At 40.1% G+C, this 19,067-nt stretch overlaps 1 long non-coding RNA gene across 1 annotated transcript; it reads right to left on the reverse strand.

The window, feature by feature from the left end:
- Positions 1-1,808: 1,808 nt before the first annotated feature.
- Positions 1,809-4,255, reverse strand: LOC143533563 (uncharacterized). Its single transcript, XR_013135378.1, has 3 exons — positions 4,096-4,255; positions 3,925-4,018; positions 1,809-1,853 (listed from the first exon to the last, which is right to left on the reverse strand). It is a non-coding gene; the product is annotated as an uncharacterized LOC143533563 (long non-coding RNA).
- Between the last annotated feature and the right edge of the window lie 14,812 nt (positions 4,256-19,067).

The following is a 19,067-nucleotide window of genomic DNA, read 5'->3' on the forward strand; positions in this document are numbered from 1 at the left end:
GAGGGGTAGCACAGAGCTATGCTAGATCCACCCTTGCATGAAGCAAATCCTAATTTGATTAATTCATGACTTAGAAATTCCAAATCATGAATAAAATAATTGTAGTCCTAGCAACATAAATTAACCATACAATGACAATGATGAAATGTAACAATTATCTTTCCAAACTTATTGCATATGGATGCATCACCTATCTACTTTATGATATCAACAAATATATCTGGTAGCATTTATAGTCTCATGCCTAAGAGTAAAAAAAACAAAAACAAAAGATAAACAACCTAAGAATAAGTCTATTAATAAACATAGGTGAATAAACTCACACAACCCTCTCATATAATCAATACTGAAAGGCACACATTTATATATACTATTAAATAATAGCTTTTAATTCAACCTCTCTTTTTCCTATTGGTTTTTGCTTATACTTTTCATCTAGATCTATCACTTGTTTAATTTTCATGTTAATAAAATAATTCAAAAATAAATTAAACTAAGATACAATTAATTCTCTTTAATGATTCTCTTTAACTTTAATTTCATCTTTAATAATGGTTCATAAATTTATTTGATATAATTATAATTATTAATAATTATAATTATTAATTAATTATGATATTCATTATTTATGTTATTTTATTATTCTGTATACTATAATATAACTTAACCTAGAAACCCAAATCATTTTTCCTCTTTCACGCCTCCATTCTCAAAGACGGTTCCATCATGTTCCACCTATGACTACCTTTAATTCATTTATATGTCAAATTTACGGTCCATCATCGATGAAGATGTTCACCATCAACGTTACCTCCGGCCAGTTTAATCATCAGGCTTCCTACCAGGTTTAATTTATTTGTGATAGTTAATTGATATTTCATCCATCCGATTCAATATAAAACAACCTAATATACAGAGACTGTGGATTTAAATTTACTATAATTGTTTATAATTTTATATTTAAGAAATTGACTAATTGAGTCATTCAAAATTGAACCGTATGGAGTATTGTCACACCCGACCCGGGGGGGGGGGGGGGGGGGGCTAGTCGTGACCGACTGGTATCAACCATGAGCAGCGGAAAATAAATAAACTTAAAAGGAAATTTATAACATGCTAAGAGTTTGCAAATTCAAAGATACAACTACAGCAAACGGGTCAACCATGACCCATAAATTGTCTTAGATGCATAGCGCCATTAATTAGTCTAGGATGTCATCTAACGATTACATCTTTATTTATCAAGTAGTCTTCCATGACTACATTACTTTATTCTTGAAAACCATGGCTTCTACGGTTCACTAAGGCGACTAAGGCGTAACCTCATTCCCTTCCCCAATGGCTAAGTTACCTGAAAAGTACATACTAAAATACGTCAACATAATGTTGGTGAGCTCATGAGTTTAAGACACATAATAATAAAGTTGACACATCATGGTATATCACATATCAAGTCCACAATCAAACCTGCAACTAGCATAAGTATCCCCCAACTCATACTAGAAGTTATACCGTCCCAGACTATCGCCCTGCTAAAAGCAATAATCAAACACGTAGGTTATATGCCGCAACGATCCGCAGATCTCAGTGTGGTTTACCCAACATAGGGTCACTGTGCGTGGGGGTCTCCCAAATAGTACTACCCATACAAGCCTCCGGCCCATCCCCTCGGGCTAATGATTGTGTAAAAAGTTGGGACAAAATTTAGTAGTAAAACACCCGATAGTTCCATACCATATAAAAAGTTTAGGAGTATGTACTAGTTCCCAAAATTTAAGTAAAAAGGGATTACACGCGAGACTCACTGAATGCTCCAAGTAAATCAACGACTGACTTCCCGAAAGTGGTGGTTCCTATGGTAAATAACGAATTATAAATATTTAACTCAACTAGTTTTAACCTCAATAAAGATTCAATGGTGAAACGAGTATTTAATTCTAAGCGTTGGCCCAAGTGTTAAGTTCATGGTGGATAAAGTTTCCTTTTATGGAAAGTTTACACTTATATAAGTTATAATGTTGATGATTTGTGTTTAAGTATTAGTTCAACTACTAATTATGTTAATAACCTCGTTTTACTTGACCACGTTTTAATAAAGTTTCTATATTTAGAAAGTTCGGGCCTTATGTTCGGTTGCGGGTTACCGTATGACCATAAGAACTATATAATTTGTTCACATCAGTAGCATGATCATTTCTGGTTGAAAACATCAGCCCTCGGGTTTTCAAAGTTAACAACACAGGTGGTTATCGGTGTTGTCGGTTTTTAACGGCAAGCCTTTAAAATATGGTTTTCGTAAACAAATTCCCTTATAATTAATACTCCAATTTTTCCAGAATATTAGGGTATATGAAAACATATTATTTTCATATCTGAGATTTCAGAAAGTTTGGTGATGTAAGGACTTAGTTCCCGTATTTTCGTTTAGCATTCGTTTTGGTGAAAACCGGGTTTAAGACTTGGTAAATTTTAGGAAAATATGTAAACACTAAAATTGTGACTTTATTACAATATACTTACTGTAAAAAAAAATATTCAGAATGTTCATATTATTGTAGTTTTGAAACTGCCCGTTCGGTTTATGTCGGTTCCCCGTAACTAGCGGTTAAATGTCATATCTTGCCCCAAAGAGGTGTTGTTTTTTCCCTAAAATATTTTTATACATTTAAATTAAATATTTTAAACAAAATTTTCTTGAAAAAAAATGTGGGTCTTACAGTTTTGAAACGTTTTAGTCTTAAAACCCGGCTCGTTAGGCTTTAAACGAGCAATACTTTAAAGTTTGTAAACGGGCCTGTTTTGTAAATCCAACTTCCCTTAAACATTTCATATCTTATATTTATCTTTTTAAAATTAAAAGCTTCTGTTTTAAAGGTCCGGTTTTATAATATTCGGAAGTTACGGTTTAACTTGATACCTTGTTCCAAAAATACCCTTTTTAAACGAAAACCCACTTTTGGTCACCAAACCACTTAAGACCAGTTTTGATACATAAAAATAAGTTGTTTTTACATTACATAGGTTTTAAAAACATAACCTTGGCTGTATTAATGCTAACGAACTCGGTTTCGGCCCGTTTGGCTTCTAGTTCGATTTTTAATGCGAGGTTTCGCGGAAGACAGATTTGGGCCAGCTTATTATTTTTCAAAATATCATTTTTAAAGCTGTACTATAATGTCATAATCTTATTTAGGTTTACGGGCTTATTTCTTAGTTAAACGAGTTATAAAATACGGGTTTTATAACGGTTTTTAATATACGGTTGATGTTACTTTCCGGGGCTGAACTTGTGCAGCTTATTGGGCTTATTTTTACTGTTTTTAAACTTCTGGAAATTATGTTAAAATTTAGAAGTTAAGATGGTCACTTGTTGGTGCGGTTTTCAAACTAGTTTATCTATTAAACGAGTTACCGAACGGTTTTATTGTTAGCTTTTGGGTTTGGTTATTTTTCCATTTAATGACAAAAATCAAATACTTTTAAACTTCTAGAACCTGTGCTAATAGTTCAGAAGTTACAAATTGCATTTTTGCTCGGTTTTTGAACTAGTTTGACTTTAAACGAATAACCGAATGGCCATTAGTTTGGCCATGGTTTTGGGACTGCATGACGCGCGATTTTTAAGGTTCCAGACCAGTTATAGATTCTGCAGATTCCGGTTATTATGTAAACGAAGTTTTAAGGTTCGGTTTCTTGGCCCGTTTTGTTTAAAAACAAGGTTTTTGTTTATAATTTCTAATTTATTCAGAAATTTACTCTCCTATTGCTCTGAATCTGATTTATTAATCTGTTTATTAACATTGTTTAGATAAATTTAAAGCAAGGTTATGTTCTTATTTGTTCACGATTTAACATGCGGGTTTAACACAGAGCCAAAACTTAGAATAATATACAAACAGAAACGAATATTGGCTGTGGTGGTACCTGGTGCGTGTTAGGGTTTCACGAGCAACCGGATTCCTTGCTTCTGGACTGATTCCACCAGCAAGACAGCGAGACACACGGAAGAATATGGCTGCTTTGAGCGACCAAAATATTAGCAACAATCGAATGGGTTCAGAATCGGAATAGAATAATAATAGAACACTGGATTACCAGATTATGGATGTTTCTTGGCTGGTTCAGAATCTTCAGCAGAGAGTCAGAGAGAGAAGCAGATAACAGATAGTTTACTTGAAGATGTTGTGAGAATAAAGATGATAACATTGATTTAAATTGAGAAGAGGGAAAGATTTGATCATAGAATTTCTTGGATAGTGAAGGCATGCACAGGCTCTGATTGGGGAAGAGAATTGGTGGAACGTGAATGGGGGCAGAGATGGTTAGCAGATTTAATTGGGTTGCAGGAGATTTGTTTTGATTTTTGGTATATAATATCTTTTGTTATTATTATTATTATACATAAAATGTTCTAGATAATTAACAATGGGGCTAGTCTTTGTATAAAAATCATGGGTAATATATTGTAGGTGATTGTATTACAAATCACGATTCTCGTTTATCGGTTTTTGTTTCATTTTATTCGGTCACCGGACATAACATAGAATGTCGTTTGGTGTTTGAATTATATGTTTTGGATAACCGGTATGATTAAATAATTCTTGGAATGTTTCTTAAAACTTTTGAGTTATCGGGCTCGGGTTCGTTTCGGTTAAACTAGTGCTTGTTCGTTTTGTTTTTATTTGGCCAAGCCTATCGACATACGGTTCGGTTCGACCAACACTATGTTCGGTATCTATATTAAAAAAAAAAATTAGCCCTATATTTGGGTTTGTCACAGTCTCCCATGGTTATAAGAAATTTCGTCCTCGAAATTTGTTTAAGGTGTGGTTCTCATACTCTAGTGGTTCCATTCCTTAGCTAACTAACTAACACGATGCTAATCTCAACATGTAAACACATAGCACGTATCACATTTGAAATCTAAGTACACAATTACCTTTTTAGACATAAGGGCTTAGATCATGCAATATTCTTTTATGGTTCAGGGTCATCTATCACACATGCATCTTCGTAAATTTTACGTTGGTCCAAAAATAGATGCGGGTATTTTTGTTTTGCATCTTCCTCCACCTCCCATGTAAACTCGGGTCCTCTTTTCGAATTCCACCTAATTTTTACTATCGGGATTTGACGTCTCCTAAGCTTCTTCACTTGCCTATCCACCACTTCAAGTGGTTCTTCAACGAATTTCAACTTCTCATCAAGTTTGATTTCCTCATGCGGTATGACTAACGATTCGTTGGCTACGCATTTTCTTAAATTGGACACATGAAATGTGTCGTGGATATTACCCAGTTCCAGTGGCAATTTAAGACGATATGCCACCGCACCAATTCTTTCCAACACTTCAAATGGTCCTATGTATCTTTGGCTTAATTTACCTTTCTTTCCAAAACGGATAGCACCTTTCCAAGGCGACACCTTTAACAAAACCATATCACCAATTTTAAATTCTAACGGCTTTCGTCTAACATCGGCATAGCTCTTGTACCGGTCCATTGTCGTTTTCAACTTCTCCCTAATCTTGATAATTTTATCGGTCGTTTCTTGAATGATATCGGGTCCTGTCAATTGACTATCTCCCACTTCTGCCCAACACACAGGTGATCTACACTTACGGCCATATAAGGCTTCGAATGGCGCTGCTTGAATGCTAGCGTGATAGCTATTGTTGTACGAAAATTCCACTAGCCGTAAGTGAGTATCCCAACTTCCTCCAAAATCTAAGACGTATGCCCTCAACATGTCTTCCAATGTTTGAATGTTTCGCTCACTTTGACCATCGGTTTGGGGGTGGTAAGCAGTGCTTAGGTCTAGACGCGTACCTAAAGCTTGCTGAAAAGATTTCCAGAAATTTGAGGTAAAGCGACTATCACGATCCGAAATAATTGAAATTGGTACACCATGGCGAGAGACTATCTCATCCACGTACAATTTAGCCAACCTCTCCAAGCTATAGTTTTCCTTTATTGGTAAGAAATGTGCAGATTTTGTTAGTCGGTCCACTATTACCCATATCGAGTCATGATCTCTTGCAGTCCTTGGCAATTTCGTCACAAAGTCCATTGTGATTCGTTCCCATTTCCATTCGGGAATATCTGGTTGTTGCAACGGTCCAGACGGTTTCTGATACTCCGCCTTAACCTTGGAACAAGTTAAACATTTTCTCACATAGGTCGCAATCGACTTTTTCATTCCAGGCCACCAATAATTTATCCTTAATCCGTGGTACATCTTGTCGCTTCCAGGGTGAATTGAATATCTTGACTTGTGGGATTCGTCCAAGATCACCTCCTTTAGATTACCAAAACATGGTACCCATATCCTATTCTCATACCTCATTGTTCCATCATTAGCGGTTACCAACCAGTTCTCCATTCCCGTCAATTCTTCATTGACAAGGTTTTCTTCCTTAAGTGCTTCTTCTTGTGCAATCTTAATTTGGGAAATTAAGCTAGTTTGAACACTTATTCTTAAAGCACGTACTCTTAGAGGTTTGACTATTTCCTTTCTACTTAAGGCATCTGCAACAACGTTTGCCTTCCCGGGATGATATTGAATTTCACAATCATAGTCGTACAACAACTCCACCCACCGTCTTTGTCGCATATTTAACATCTTTTGGTCGAAGATATGTCGTAGGCTCTTATGATCCGTGTATATGATACACTTTGTTCCGTACAAATAATGTCTCCACATCTTGGGTGCGAAAACAACAGCTCCAAGTTCCAAGTCGTGGGTCGTATAGTTTTTCTCGTGCAACTTCAATTGTCGAGATGCGTAGGCTATCACCTTGTTTCTTTGCATTAGTACGCATCCAAATCCTTGTCGTGAAGCATCACAATAAGCTATGAAGTCTTCCGTTCCATCGAGTAATGATAAGATCGGTGCACTACATAGTTTTTGTTTTAAGGTCTCGAATGCTTCGACTTGTTTCTCTCCCCATACAAACTTAGTCTTCTTTTGGGTTAACGAGGTTAAAGGTTGAGCTATTCGGGAAAAATTCTCAATGAATCTTCTATAGTATCCAGCTAATCCCAAAAATTGCCTAATTTCCGTGGGTGTCTTAGGTGCTTTCCACTCCTTAATGGCTTCTATTTTTGACGGGTCTACTTGAATTCCCATCTCATTCACGAAATGTCCTAAAAATTGCACTTCCCTCATCCAAAATTCACACTTTGAAAACTTTGTATAGAGTTGCTCATTTCTAAGAAGTTCTAAAATTAACCTCAAATGCTCCTCGTGCTCTCTTTCACTTTTTGAATAAACCAGTATGTCATCAATAAACACTATCACGAAATTTTCCAAGTATGGTTTGCACACACGGTTCATCAGGTCCATAAATACTGCGGGCGCATTGGTTAAACCAAATGGCATTACTAAAAACTCGTAGTGCCCATACCTTGTTTGGAATGCGGTCTTTGGTATATCATCCTCCTTGATTCTCATTTGATGATATCCCGACCTTAGATCGATTTTTGAGAAGTAACTTGACCCTTGTAATTGATCGAACAAGTCATCAATTCTCGGTAGTGGGTACCAGTTCTTGATTGTCACTTTGTTCAAGTCTCTATAGTCAATGCACATTGGAAGCGTTCCATCCTTCTTTTTAACAAACAGAACTGGGGCTCCCCAAGGCGAGAAACTTGGCCTAATAAATCCTTTATCCATGAGCTCTTGCAATTGTGTCACTAACTCTTGCATCTCCGATGGTGCTAATCGGTAGGGTGCTTTAGCAACTGGGGCTGCTCCTGGAAATAAGTCAATTTGAAATTCGACTTGTCGATGAGGTGGTAGTCCAGGAAAATCCTCGGGGAATACATCAGAATACTCGGATACAATCGGTACGTCCTCACTTCGCCTTTCTTTTTCCACCTTTAACACATAGGCAAGATAGGTGACATATCCTTTTCGGACACATTGGTTTGCTTTCAAGCACGAGATAAGGTTCGGTGTTTCCCTCGGCTTGTCACCACAAATCACAAGTGTCTTATTATCGGAAAATGGGATTCTTATCAACTTTTTATCACAAATAATTTCAGCCTTATTCTTTGCTAACCAATCCATCCCTACAACTACATCAAAACCTCCTAATTTAATTGGCATGAGGTCTATAGGAAACGTTTGGTTATGCAAACGTAAGGAATATCCTTGAATCATTTCTCCTACTTTCAATATTTTCCCATCTGCCAATTCTACCGTGTATTCGTCATTCAACTTACAAGAATCTAATCCTATCATAGGTCGAAAGGTCGTAGAAATGAAACTTTTGGTTGCGCCGGTGTCAAACAATACAGAAGCATAAAAGTCATTTAGTAGGAACGTACCCGTCACCATGTCTGGTGCTTGACGAGCCTCTTCTGTTGTTATCACAAAGGTACGTCCAGCAAGCCTTCCAACATTTGCCCCTTGAGGGTTTTTGGGTTTCGTGCAGTTGGGGCGGGTGTGTCCAAGCTCTCCACATTCATAACACTTGGGTGGTTCCTTACAATCCCTTGCGAGATGTCCCGTTTTCTTGCAACGGTAGCAGGTCGAGGGTTTGCACAGTCCATCGTGCACTCGGTTACATTTGTTACATGCCTTCTTACATGTGCCATAGTGATGAGTGTGACACTTGTTACATCTTGGCTTATTCCCTTGGTAAATCTTCCCTCCACTTCCAAAGCTCCTACCATTACTTCCTCCAAACTTACCCTTATTAGCCCCAGTATCAAACCTCTTAAAGCTACTCCCTTGATCATTCTTGGTCTTAACATCATCCCACTTCCTTTTCAACCCATTAAAACCTCTTGCAATCTCATCTGTTAGCACAGCAGCAGTCTCGACAGCCTCTTGAAAAGTAGCAGGCTTGGAAGCCCTCAATGGTGGCCTAATTTGGGGATTTAAGCCCCATATATACCTCCCAATTCTTTTTGACTCAGGGTTCACCAAGTGTGGTACTAGCCTAGAGAGTTCTTCAAACCTAGTAGTGTATTCTAAGTGCGCGGTTCCTTTCATTTCTAGAGAAAGGAACTCCACTTCCATTTTCTCAATCTCGTTCACAGGGCAGAATTTCTCAGTCACCAACTTCTTAAAGTCTCCCCAACTCATGCGGGTGAGTGCATCTTCTCCTCTAGTGCCTATTAACATGTTCCACCAAGCTAATGCCCCTCTTTTGAATGAAATTGCGGCAAATCTGGCCTTGTCAGCGGCTAAGCAGTCACTAATGTTTAGTATGGACTCCATCTCTTCAAGCCACCTAATGGCACCAGTAGCTCCTTCAGTACCATATAATTCTGGTGGTTTGCATGCCATAAAGGTCTTGTAGGTGCAACCCTTCCTTTCAGAAGTTTTCTCACGATCATCTTGCCTTTCCTTGTCTTTGTTATTTTGATCCTTATCGTTGTTATTTTGATCCTTGTCGTTTCCTCCTCCTTTGTTGGAATTCAGTTGGGCCACAATATTGGGTATGGCTTTGGCGATACCCTCAGCTATCAATTGTTCAAGGTTAGCATTTTGATTGACCTCGTCATTGTTGTTAACTGATGTTTCAACGGTTGGGCCATCACGACCTCCCCATGTGGCGGCTCGGTCTCCACGCCCTGCACCGCGGGGACGTCCATGACCTCTCCCTCGTACCATTTTTCTATAGTTGAACCAAGTTAAATCATCAATACAAATACGCACATCTCTATACATACAACAATTTAACATTTATTCACGACACACTTTTTCAACCATGCAATCAAATAAATGACCAAAACTTAGGCAAGAGCATAATCGCTTGCTGCCTATATATTAAATAGAAATAAGTAATGTCATGAGGGCAAAAGCATAATTGTTTGATGCCCTAAACAGGAAAGTAAAGAAAATAAAAGATAGTGTCATGGCAAGAGTGGTATCACTTGATGCCTAGTACAAAAGGTAAATGAAAACAAATAACAAACATAACTGAACTCCATCACACTCAATGACGCTTCCCAAACCTCTGCTTTAACCCTCGAAGGAACCTCCCTGTGCGGCTTATTGTCGAAGCCAAGTCTTCCAAGCGCTCAGTAGCCTTATCCACAGCTTCTTCCGCTTCTTGAGCTCGTTGACGCAGTGCTTCCACCTCTCGTATAGGCATTCTCCCACGCTCCTCGGTATAGATATCCCTTGAATACTGGAAGTAGGGGTCTCGGCTGTTGACGTACCCAGAGAAGCTCGCACGTCCCGTCTCAATCTGGCGAGGACCATCGTATCTCAATGAGTGCCCGATATGAACACTTTGCCTCGGTGCCATCTCGTGCATATGCATGCCTACTGGGAGTACCTGTGCGGCTGGTGCTCTCGGGACTGAAGGCTCCATGTGGAACGAGGATCGCAGCTGGTTCCATTCTTGTTGAAATGCGGTGTCGGTTTGTACCGATATTCTTGCTCCCAGTCGGGGTCGTGGTCCACCTGTTGGTCCAGCTCGAACCTCCCTTGAATGGTGTGAGTGGCTTCGCGATCGGCTCCTTCTTGTGGGTGCACTATCCCCACTTGACTCTTCGGTCGGCTCAGTCTCGGATGAGGACAAGATGTAAGGCATTCCATGGAGCGGCGATGCCTCTAGTGTCTTCCCAGCACCTGTTTGAGGGGATGATCCAGCACCGGGGTGAGTTGGCAGCGTGAAAAAGGTGTTAAAATCGTGGTGCGTAGTGGGCTGGGTGGATCCGTCGATAATGTTCTTTCCATTGTTTTCCATCTCTGTGAAATAAAAACTTAGCGCGCGAAAAGGAAAATATAAAAAGAAAACAAAATCAAAGTATAAAAACTTAAATCAAATAGCACATAAGCATATAACATGATGCTAGTTCACACTTTCTTACTTAAATTCCTAGCAAGGATTTGGTTTCCTAAATCATTCGGGTAAGGTTTGCTTAAGGGTGGTGTTTCCTATGCCAACACGTGGTCGGGTTTCTCAAGTTGGTTAAAGCTTAGGTACCTAACGGGTTCCTAATTCGCTAAAACCTTTGACTCTGATACCAATCTGTCACACCCGACCCGGGGGGGGGGGGGGCTAGTCGTGACCGACTGGTATCAACCAAGAGCAGCGGTGTAACGATTCCGGCAAATCCAGGTATACCCTAGCCGGTATATACTATTTACGTGTCATTTAATATTGATTATATGAGTTATAGTACGTTTATACGAGTATATATGATTCATAGTACGAATCATACTCGATTATATAGTGAATCGTATTGGAATTACAATTAACCAATGAACGATTATTGAAACCCGAACGAATCGGGAATTACATTATAGACGAAGCATATAATGTTTAGTAATGTTTACGAAGTATTAATGCTTCGGGATAAGTGAATTATAGCACAGAAAAAGGATTTCGATTTATTAGTACGTCGGTACGATAAACGAAACCTTTAACATCAAACCAAGCAAGAGACGATCGACCAAGCCGAAAAAGATGCGTAATTATTAATAATATGATGTTTTAATGTTATGGTTTGAGTTTTTAAAGTTTTTAAATCAGTTTTATGTAAATTTTATTTTAACCCGAAAAACAACCATTTTAGGCTCGTTTTAAACCGAATTACGAGTTTAAACGAGAAACGAACTGAACCAGATTATCCACAACATTATCCGGATTGCGTAATCCGAATATGTGGCTTAGAATGGATTTGTGGGACCCACCCCACCCCATATGGTGGACCGATCGGTCCCTTTACTCCCATAATCAATTCATTTTCTTTTTTTCTACACATCAAACTCTCTCAATCTTTCAAACCTTCAAGCATTCAACCCAAAAACCTTTGATCCAAACCAAGAACACAAGGTATAACACATGTTTTAATGTCTAAATCTTGTTTCCAACTTCATGATCTTGAGAAAAGGAAGTTTCAAATGAAAAATGGGTGAAAACCCGAGTTGAAACCGATTCTCGCATGATCAAGTGATGTATACAAGTTATACAAAGGATCTTGATCCAAGTGATGAGTTAAAAGAGTTTATAACGAATTTTTACGGTTGAAATCTTGTAAAATGAGTTTCTATGTGAAAGACGGGTGAAAACCCGAGATGAAACCGACTCTTGCATGATCAAGAGATGTATACATGTTATACAAGGGATCTTGGTCCAAGAAATGAGTAAAAAGAGTCGAGAACGGATTTTTACGGTTAAAACCTTTGTTTTTATATCAAAACCGACACTATGAAAGAAATGGTTTGATTGTTGGTGTAACTTGCTTGGTATAGTGTTATTGTGCTTGTAAGTGTTGTATCTAGTGGCTAGCAAAGGCTAGAAACCAAGATCCTTGCGATCTAACGCTAGAAAACACAAGATAGTTCGGTTTTCGTGTGATTAGTGAGTTTGGACAGATTGTAGTGTACTTAGAGTCGGCTCACGAAATTTCACAGAGATGATCTACACATGAAAATATGAGATCTGTGAATTTTTGGATAAAAAATGAATATTTGGTGAATTTAATGCTCGGTTTTGGCCAAAAATGGTGAAAAATAGCTAAACTTGATAAAAAATTCTGAAAAATTTAGGATAAGCTTTTTATAACATATAAAAGTCACACACAAAATTTGAGCTCAGTTGTAGAAGTCTAAGGGGGCTTTTCGGTAAAACGAGTTATAGAGCTTTCTAGCTCGGTTTTTTGTGAAAATGGCTTGAAAAATGAGTTTTGGGTTCTGGAAAAATTCCAGGGAGTTATGAGGATGGCAGGGATCATCCCAGAAAAATTTGGGATTTTTCTAAAGTCTTTTGGTATTTTTGACATATTTAGTGTTTTAATAAGGTTTAAAAATAGATAAATAAAGGTAAATATAAGAAAATAAATCTGGAAAATTTTTATAAAGTTTCTTACTGTCAAAATAAGTGTTGTGCAAAATTTCAAGACCCGAGACTAAACGGGTAATTATTTGTGCTAAAAAGAACATAAAAACAAATTTCTAAAGCTTAAAACGTGTAAACCGGCAAAACTCGCATAAGCGAGCTGACTGGTATATAAAAACCTAAAAATTGACCATTTTCATAAAACTAAGTAAATTAAGTAAAAGTAAATCATCCGAAAATAATTCGGATGATTTGGGTAATTTTACCCGATTTTACTGTTTCCGGCACCTAAATGACGGAAACGGGCCCCGCGGCCAAACGGGGTGTCCAAACCGAGCTCTAATTTCATCACTTTAACTAAATTAACAGTCAAACACCATTTTTGGGTTAAGTGTGAATAAACTCATTTTTGAAACTAAAAACGGATGACCGTGCTAGGCACGCAAATCAAGGAAAACATAAAAATGATAATTTTGACCGTCCGACTCTAAGTAATGGCACAATCTGAGTCCTTAGGAGTGTCACGGGGTTAACATTGTCCCCGGATCGAGTACAGTACTGGGCTAACAATGTCCCCAGATGTGCCGATTAACACGGATTTAATTTATGGGAATTATATAGTAACGACTAGATATTATATTACAGATCCAGGCACGTAGCTGTTCATTGTATTACCCACCGACTCACAAAAAGGTGAGTTTTCACGAGCCCCTTTTTACTGAACTGTTTCTAAATATTTTCCCGGGGCGGAAAACATGTCTTTATTAAAGTATTTAAGTACATACCGATCGTATGGAAACACTTGTATATTTATATATATATGTTTGATGCACAGAGTATATAAATTGTTTATCGTGTGTAATTGTTCTGGGGTAACGTAGTTCCCAGAGGTTATTATTGTTCTGGGGTAACATAGTTCCCAGAGGTTATTATTGTTCTGGGGTAACATAGTTCCCAGGGGTTATTATTGTTCTGGGGTAACGTAGTTCCCAGAGGTTGTTATTGTTCTGGGGTAACATAGTTCCCAGAGGTTATTATTGTTCTGGGGTAACGTAGTTCCCAGAGGTTATTATTATTCTGGGGTAACATAGTTCCCAGTATAATTTCATTGCTAATAAATGGTTATTAAAATGATCTGTCAGTGTTTATTTAAATTAGTGAAACTCACCAACTATTCGTAGTTGACCCGTTTTCTTACATGTTTTCTAGCATGCCCAAGTTGGAATGATTGAAACGTGCTTACTGATCTGTGCTACTTGTTGGAAGCTTGCTGATCTATATTTTGTAATGAATATATTAATGTCTTATCGGTAAAACTCGTGTGTAACACCTAGACAGTAACGAAACTAGCAACAATGTAATATGATATAAATTAATGTAGTGGTATTTTCTTTATAAGCAATGCTGTTGATATCAGATGTGTCTGTTGCATCCCGTGTACGTTTCCGCTGCGGTTACGGGGTGTTACAGAAGTTGGTATCAGAGCCATTGGTTATAAAGAATTAGGATGTCTGAAAGAGATACCTAAAATATAACCAGTAGCTCAAGTATTATAGGATCTGAATATCAACTAATAATTTATTGTGACGGGATCTTGATGAACTTGGATGGACAAGTGAGTTATTATGGTCCGGAACATAATAACAGACTTGTCTGCACGGGAGAATTCAGGGGAAGTCACGAGGAACCTTAAATAGGTAAAATTGGCAACATATGTGTAAATATATGATAATATTATTATGTGGTAAAGTTGTATAAATAAGTATGTATTGATTTGATTATGAATTACACTATGGAAAGAACTATATGCTTGTTAACTTGTGTGCAGGTAAAAATGTCAAGCCCGCATAGCTTATCAGTAGAGGAGGATCCGGAGGAGGTTAGCCCCGGAAACTCCGGGAGCCTACACGTGTCATCTGACTCCGAGCCTAGCGAGGCGAGTCACAGGAGCTCGAGCCAGTCCTCCCCGGCCCGGATCGTCAGATCCCCTACTCCACTCGCACCGCAGGCCACCTCTGTCCCTCCGGGATTTGGTCCTCGCCTTACGGCGCAGATCAGCATTCCGCGTGTCCCACCGACCTCTCCCCCACCCCGACCTGCTACTCGTCGGGGAGAGTCCTCATCTCAGCCCGAGCCGATGGCTCTACCTGTCTGGGGCCTTCCGAGACAGGAGCGGGATGCGGCAGCCTGGCTACGAGTGCTCACAGAGCAAGTAAATGAGCACTCAGCCGCCCTGACCGTGGGGGTACAGAGACGGGTGTACCTTGGTGACCGCATACTGGATTGCCAGTATGCAATCGACCGGTTGACAAGGGAGTGCTCGTACTCCCTATTGATGGTTCAGCGGTTAGAGGCGTGGCTCCGGGGGGTGATGGCAGTAGTGGTGGCGTTGGTGGCAGTGATGATGTGGTGGGCATACCACCGTGTTTAGTAGTTATGTTTGGATGGGGTTAGTCAGGGACCATTTTTTTGATACTCTGTGTAAGTAGTTAGTGGTGATACTAACACGGAGTGAATCTTGTTTAGTTATGATACAACCACTGGCCCCTAGGGTGGGTCTCTTTTGGGGCATATCTTTATAGATACTTTTGGGTATCATTCAAGCACTGACCCTTTAACGGGTTATGTCGAGATGATACCGACATAGGGCCCTTGTATTAAAACTTAGCTGTGTAATGTTGACTGGAAAGTATGTAAACTGATGTTTGTGTAATATGTATCAATGTTTACTAATGAATGAAATATGTATTGTGTTTTATAATTTGAGATAGTATTGATTATATGTATTTCTTGATGTTGTGTAGAATGGCACCGAAACGATCAACGAAAATATCGGAAGTAGATGTGAGCCGTTTGATTGCTCAACAGTTGGAGGCGGCGATACCGGATATAGTATCGCGCATCGCCGCCAGTATTAATAACTCGACCAATCCAACCCCTCCGAGCAATCAAACGCCCATAAATAATGACGGGGAACAAAATGCTAATCCTCCAAGGAATGATAACACTATTCCGAGTAATGACGCACCGCCTAGGGTGGTCGTTACTGACAGCAATGGCCCTATACCTACGGTAGAGACAAACCGTACTGAACCAATTCGTGCATCCAGGGGATGTTCGATCAAGGATTTTATGTTGTGCAAGCCATTAGAGTTTAGCGGGTCTGAAGGACCGAATGGGTTAGTTAAATGGATAGAGAAAATAGAATCAGTGGTGAATATTAGCAACTGTCCCGAGGATTGTGTCGTTAAGTACGCCACCTGTACATTCACCGACCATGCCTTGACATGGTGGAACACCATAATACAGACTCGAGGTCAGGCGGCGACAAACCACATGACCTGGACGGAGCTTAAGGCTCTTTTGTTGGAACATTTCTGCCCAAAGAATGAATTGCAGAAATTGGAAAATGAGTTGTGGAATCTGGAGATGAAGGGGGCGGACCACTTGGGTTATACCAATCGGTTTAATGAACTGTCACGATTAGTACCGTGGTTGGTCACCCCGGAGACGAAGAGGGTGGAACGTTATATTTGGGGACTTACTCCAGTAGTGAGGAGTATAGTCAATGCGGGGGGACACCGGACGTATGAAAGTGCAGTGACACAGGCTGGCATAGTCACGTATGATTTCTTGCGGAGCGGATCACTAAAGGTGACAGGAGAATCCGCTGGGGGAAAACGGGGTACACACGATCATAGAATCCAGGAAAAGCAGCAAAGCAAACGAGCTAGGCCCGCTGCCCAGAGCTATGCCATGACTAGTTCGGGCGGAAGGCAAGAACCGCAGAAGGGAACGTTTCCTAAGTCCGGGAAATGTGGTTACCACCATAGTGGCGTGTGCAAAGAGGTGGTGTGCCACCGGTGTGGCAGGATTGGACACTACGCACCAAATTGTAAGACAAATCTGAACAACCTGAACCGTCAACCGCAACCTATTCGTGCGCAACCATTTAGAACTCAACCAGCCCGACAGCAGAACCCGCAAGGAAACCAGATGGTGACCACTAGCCGTGCTTGCTACGAATGCGGCAGCACGGATCACTTCAAAAGGAACTGCCCGAAACTGAACCAGGGAGGAAACGGGAGACAACTCGCGGGTCAGCCATCGTCGTCCAATCCGGCGCGAGGCCGAGCATTTGTGATGGGAGCGAACGAGGCGCGCCAGGACCCCAGCGTAGTGACAGGTACCTTCCTCGTCTCTGATCATTACGCTTCTGTATTATTTGATACAGGCGCCGATAGAAGTTTTGTCTCCGTTAGATTCCTTTCGATAGCAAACCTTCCTATTGGTGAAACCATAGAACCTTACACCGTAGAAGTCGCTAACGGTAAAGCCATGATAGTTAATCGGATAGTTCGGAATTGCCCTTTTATTCTGAGCGAACAATCCTTCCTGATTGACTTGTTACCGGTAGAATTGGGTAGTTTTGACGTGATAGTGGGAATGGATTGGTTGGCACGTAACAGGGTAGAAATAAATTGTGAAAAGAAAACCGTCAAGATCCGGGTGTCGGATGACGAGGAGGTATTAGTGCAGGGAGAAAAATCCGGCACCATGATACCATTTATATCCCACCTCAAGGTGTTGAAATATATACGTCAGGGATGTGTGGCGTATCTAGCGAGCCTGACGGCCACTGATTCTGAGGAAAAACGGGTGGACGATATTCCCGTGGTACGCGAATTTCCACAAGTTTTTCCAGAGGAACTTCCTGGATTACCGCCAACCCGACAGGTCGAATTCAGAATCGATCTGTTACCACAAGCTGGCCCTGTTGCTAAGGCCCATTACAGACTTGCACCGTCCGAGATGCAAGAATTATCCAACCAGTTGCAGGAATTGTTGGATAAGGGATTTATTCGTCCCAGCTATTCCCCGTGGGGTGCACCTGTACTATTTGTGAAAAAGAAGGACGGAAGCCTTCGAATGTGCATTGACTACAGGGAATTGAACAAGTTAACCATCAAAAATAGGTATCCTCTTCCCCGAATCGATGATTTGTTCGACCAACTACAAGGTGCGAGCTATTTCTCAAAGATTGATCTTAGATCGGGATACCACCAAGTTAAAATTCAGGAGGAGGATATCCCAAAAACCACGTTTCGGACTCGCTACGGCCACTATGAATTTTTAGTTATGCCTTTTGGACTAACAAATGCGCCAGCGGTGTTCATGGATCTCATGAACCGAGTCTGTAAACCCTATCTTGACAAATTCGTCATCGTGTTTATTGACGATATTTTGATATACTCGAAGAGTAAAGAAGAACACGAGCGACATTTGAGGTTAATTTTGGAACTTTTGGATCAGGAGAAGTTGTATGCAAAATTCTCCAAATGTAACTTCTGGTTACAAGAAGTGCAATTCCTTGGTCACATTATAAATCATCAAGGAATACACGTCGATCCAAGTAAGATTGAAGCAATTAAGAATTGGCAAGCACCTAAATCTCCAAAGGAAATCCGCCAATTCTTAGGCTTAGCTGGGTACTATCGTCGATTTATTAAGAATTTTTCCAGCATTGCCCAACCTTTAACCCTGCTGACCCAAAAGGATCGAAGGTATGATTGGGGTGAAGAGCAGGAAGCGGCGTTTCAAACGCTAAAGCAAAGATTGTGCCAAGCGCCAATCTTAAGTCTCCCCGACGGAGACGATGGATTTGTTGTATATTGTGACGCATCCCGTAAAGGGTTAGGATGCGTGTTGATGCAAAATAAAAAGGTCATAGCCTATGCGTCTCGACAGTTAAAAGTTCATGAGAAAAACTACACTACTCATGACTTGGAACTGGGAGCAGTCATCTTTGCACTTAAAATCTGGAGACACTATCTCTACGGTACAAAGTGCACCATCTTCACTGATCATAAAAGTTTGCAACACATATTCGATCAGAAAGAACTGAATATGAGACAACGAAGGTGGGTCGAGTTACTAAGTGACTATGACTGTGACATCCGATATCACCCCGGCAAGGCTAACGTTGTAGCCGATGCCTTGAGTAGGAAAGATCGAGTTAAGCCACTACGCGTGCGAGCGTTGGGAATGATAGTCCAATCGAGCCTTCCGGATTTGATTCGAGTCGCTCAACGCGAGGCGTTGAAAGAGGACCAATTGGATAAAGAAGGACTTTACGGGAATGAGAAGAATTTCGAACAGCGTGTGGACGAAATTCTCTATTTCAAAAATCGGATTTGGATCCCGACCCTCCATGACCTTCGTGATTTGATCATGAATGAAGCGCATAAATCGAAATATTCCA

Source organism: Bidens hawaiensis, unplaced genomic scaffold, assembly GCF_021521415.1.
Source record: "Bidens hawaiensis isolate Kalapana, Puna unplaced genomic scaffold, B.hawaiensis_p1.1 tig00009788_1, whole genome shotgun sequence".
In the NCBI taxonomy this organism is placed as follows: Eukaryota; Viridiplantae; Streptophyta; class Magnoliopsida; order Asterales; family Asteraceae; genus Bidens; species Bidens hawaiensis.